At 43.4% G+C, this 4776-nt stretch overlaps 1 pseudogene; it reads right to left on the bottom strand.

Annotated features, from left to right (window-relative positions):
- Positions 1-390: 390 nt before the first annotated feature.
- LOC102926824 (glyceraldehyde-3-phosphate dehydrogenase pseudogene) lies at positions 391-4217 on the bottom strand (annotated as a pseudogene).
- Positions 4218-4776: the final 559 nt, after the last annotated feature.

The following is a 4776-nucleotide window of genomic DNA, read 5'->3' as shown; positions in this document are numbered from 1 at the left end:
AATGTGGTAAAATTCCACTATGTGGGTACTTTTTAAAATGTGAGGGTGTGATTATTGTCGTTGCAGAGTTCAATTTGCTTCTAAAGAAATAATTTTGAAATTAGGTTCATAGCCTCTTTTACGTTGTACCCACTAGATCTACCAATGTTCCAAGAAGGTATAGTAAGTTTTTCACTAAGTTATTTTTGTTTAGTGAAATAGTGTTTTTTTTTCTGTGCATCCCAGTTGCCTTCCAACTCATGATCCTTTCATCTCAGTCGCCCCCTCCACCTTAGTTCACAGGGCCATGACATCATGCCCGACTACGTGTGTTTTTCAGTGCGTACCTATGCTAGACGGTTACATTTCATTGCAAATCATAAGGTTGATCATGAAGTGGTCACTTCTGAACTCTTTTTTTGGGGGGGTGGGGATGCAGTGAACTTTATTGATGGTGTTCAAGAGAGTAGGGCTTCCTAAGCCCCTCCTGTTGTTCTGGGGGTCTGGGATGGAAACTGTGAGGGAGATGCTCAGTATCAGGGACTGAAATAGGACAGGAACTGCTCAGCAGCCAAGGGTCTCTCTTACTGTCCTTGCTGGGGTGGGTGGTCCAGGGCGGGCTTCTTACTCCTTGGAGGCCGTGTAGGCCATGAGGTCCACCACCCTGTTGCTGTAGCCAAATTCATTGTCGTACCAGGAAATGAGCTTCACAAAGTTGTCATTGAGAGCAATGACAGCCCCAGCATCAAAGGTGGAAGAGTGGGGGTCACTTTTGAAGTCACAGGAGACAACCTGGTCCTCAGTGTAGCCCAGGATGCCCTTTAGTGGGCCCTCGGACGCCTGCTTCACCACCTTCTTGATGTCGTCATACTTGGCAGGTTTCTGGAGGTGGCATGTCAGATCCACGACGGACACATTGGGGGTAGGAACACAGAAGGCCATGTCCGTGAGCTTCCTGTTCAGCTCTGGGATGACCTTGCCCACAGCCTTGGTGGCACCGGTGGATGCAGGGATAATGTTCTGGGCAGCCCCACGGCCATCACGCCACAGCTTCCCAGAGGGGCCATCCATGGTCTTCTGGGTGGCAGTGATGGCATGGACTGTGGTCATGAGTCCTTCCACAATGCCAAAGTTGTCATGGATGGCCTTGGCCAGGGGGGGCTAAACAGTTGGTGGTGCAGGAAGCATTGCTGATAATCTTGAGTGAATTGTCGTACTTCTCATGGTTGACACCCATCACAAACATGGGGGCATCAGCAGAAGGGGCAGAGATGATGACCCTTTTGGCCCCCACTTCAAGTGGGCCACAGCCTTCTCCATGGTGATAAAGACACCAGTGGACTCCACAACATACTCGTCACCAGCCTCACCCCACTTGATGTTGGCGGGATCTCCCTCCTGGAAGATGGTGATGGCCTTCCCTTTGATGACCAGCTTCCCATTCTCAGCTGACTGTGCCGTTGAACTTGCCATGGGTAGAGTCATACTGGAACATGTAGACCATGTAGTTGAGGTCAATGAAGGGATCATTGATGACAACAATATCAACTTTGCCAGACTGGAAGGCAGCCCTGGAAACCAGGCGTCCAATTCGGCCACATCGTTCACTCCGCCCTTCACCTTCGTGTCTCAGGAACGAGGCTGGCACTGCACAGAAAGATGTGGCTGTCTCTGGAACAGGGAGGAGCTGAGCTCTTAATCATCTCTTGCCTTGAATTTTACTTTCTGCTATTAACTGTGGTCCCTCTGTACTGTTTTGGATTGCCCTCACTTGTTTTCCTCTAACCTCTCTGTATGTGCCATTTCAATGTTTTACTATTAAGTCAGGTCTCTGAATCACATTAGTGCTAACTCTGTGATTACAGAGACTAACGGAAGAATGTTCTTTCTTATTCAGTCAGTACCTACTGGGCCTTGAATAATCATGTGGTTACATTATATAAACTTCTTTTCCTTTTGTTTCTGCGATGGGTCTCACTTATGTAGCCCAGGCTGGTCTCAAACTCCCAATCCTCCTGCCTCCATGTACTATTTTTAGAAATACTATTAGTTTCTTGTATATTTATACCATGCTGACATCTGAGACTCAATTTTTAAAATGTATTATCCCCTTCATTTTCAACACAACCTTTGTAGTAGAAAAGGCAAATATTATCCTTTATGATGATTCTGAACACAAGGTTTTACAATTATGGGTATGAATCAATTCACATACTTCAAGTAGCAACAAGTATTTCAATATAAGAAAAGTAGGCTAAGACAAATAAGTAGATTAGAGGAGAAGGATGACTCCCATGTTCTGTAAATATACTCTGCTTTAAAGCTTGGCCTTTTATCTATCCATAAACATTTATTGATCACATTCTCCATCAGGACCTATGTTAGCCATTGGGATGATAAAGCATAACATGGCATGATCCTTGCTAATGAATTTTACGACAGGGTTCAGTGTTTCTCAGATCTAGCTGATCATCAATACTAAATTTCTTCACATTACTGATTCTTTAAACCTCTGTATTAAACAGTCTCATGTAACTGGAACCACAGTATTAAAAGGAAAAAAAAAACAGTGGATGGTGGAGATATTTTGATATTTTGTCTCATAGTTTAAGGGGGTTTCAGTCTGCCGTGGCAGGAAATCCATGTGCAAGGCAGAACAACCGTGTGGTACAGGTTGTTCACATCATGGCTGGAAGCATAGAGCAAACCACTTATAAAACATAAAGCTGTATTTACAGAACCAGCAGTCCTGTAAGAATCTTCAAAACTGACCCCTAATAATCTACTTCCACTCAGAGGCTGTGCCTCCTAAATATTCTACAGCTGCTCAAAATAGTGCCACCATCTAGGAATGTTCACAACATGAGACTGTGGAAGACATCTCTAATTCAAGCTACAATGGATCCAGGCATATCAATAATCACATAAAAAGAACCCAGAGGAACTTCTTAGATTCACACCGAGTTAGGACACTAAGTTTTAGTAAGGCAATAAACTTTTGGCTCACTTATCAACTCTTAGAATACTTGTTGATACATTTATACCCCAAGCCACATAGTGAGGTAGGTGTGAGTTATGTAGTTACACTCATTCTGTGAATGTGAAGATGGAAAAACAGCTCAAATGCACAATAGCAACAGCAAGGTTGATCATAGAACTACAATTCATCTCTTCAACTTCTATTATCTTTATTTTCCACCTGTGTTTCGTTTATTAATTTTTATTTGTTTCAGACATGGTCTCGATATATATCTGAGGCTGCTTAGAATTCATGATCCTCCTGTCAGCCTCTCAACTTCTGGAGTTACAAGCATACATCCTTGTACCCATTATTTACATTTCAAAAACAAAAACAAAGCAACAAAAAAGGCAGTGCAAAAACAGAGGGAATGACAGAGAAAATAAAAGACTCCTATTATTACCGAGATCTTGGTCAAGAGTCAGCCCCAGCACCTTACAACATGAGCTCAATAAATGCTTTTCGATTGAACTGAAACTCCTGTGCCTAGCACCAGGGTCAGGAGGGGAGAACAAGGTAGACTGATGTCACAAAATCCCTGGTCTGATGTCAATTGTCAATCCATTAATGTCCACTAAATGTCCGGCACTACTAATGTTCTCTCTCTCTCTCTCTCTCTCTCTCTCTCTCTCTCTCTCTCTCTCTCTCTCTCTCTCTCTCTCTCTCTCTCAGACACACACACACACAAACACACACTCACACACATACACACCCTAGATAAATCAGAAACAGAAAAGATTCATTATCTTGGCAAAGGCACCAAGCTACCCACTGCTGGAGGCTGGATTTGATCTTGGCCTAGAGACAGAGCTTTGGACTGTTTGATCAGATAGCCACTCCACCCTATTTCCAGCCTTTGTATATATCCATGACCAGAATTAAATTACAAGTAATTTTGTTCCGCAGAATTTTCAGTTGTACCAAAATTCTACAGAGTCCCAGAACCATTACTCAACTAAGAAAACTATAACTCGCCACACCCACTGGGCACTGATACAACTTTAGTACGTGCCATGGCTATTGCAAGCACTAAAGCAAGTATTGTCCCAATGATGTATGTCATAGCGTCTCTGTTTTTCTGTCTCAGTGAGTTTTCCAAGACCACAGAAGTTTGATTGGTGTTAATGCAAGTGCAGCCTGGCTGTATGCAGGCATCTGCATCCTCAGAGTGGATCCTTACCTGAAGAAGGGTGAGACTTGGTAGATGCTCCACAATCATGGTCCACCAGGGGGATAACCCTGAATTATAATCTCTAGGTTTCTCAGATTCAACACAGTAGATACTCTAGACCAGATAATTTCTTTCTAATTCTAATGCATATTAATTGTGACAGTTAACATTTTTTTTTGTCTTATGTGCGCACGTTTATGCTGTGTCTGTATGTCTCTCTATGTGTATAAAAGAGGGAGGGGGCGGGAGGGGGAGTGAGCATGTGCTCTAGCACACATGGAGCTCAGAGGACAACCTCAGGGGGTGGATGTAACCTTGCACTCTGTTTGAGACAGGGTATTTTGTTTGTCACTACACACCTCTCCAAGGATTCTCTCTGGTGACAGGAGCACTCAGATGACAGATATAAGCTCTTGTGTCTAGCTTTCATGAATTCTGGGGGTCAGAACTCAGGTCTTTGTGGTTATATGGCAAATACTTTGCCCACTGAGATACCTCTCTAGGCTCAAATTAATGACACTTCTATCCCTATATTTATTGTGTATATCACATCTCTTCTCTTCTCTTTCTCTCTCCCCAGTACCCTTCCTTTTGGCCCATCTTCTAC

The sequence above is a fragment of the Peromyscus maniculatus genome, chromosome 2 (genome assembly GCF_049852395.1).
Source record: "Peromyscus maniculatus bairdii isolate BWxNUB_F1_BW_parent chromosome 2, HU_Pman_BW_mat_3.1, whole genome shotgun sequence".
NCBI lineage: Eukaryota > Metazoa > Chordata > Mammalia > Rodentia > Cricetidae > Peromyscus > Peromyscus maniculatus.
Note: the sequence above shows the minus strand (reverse complement) of the source record. Positions and strands in the feature narration are given on the sequence as shown.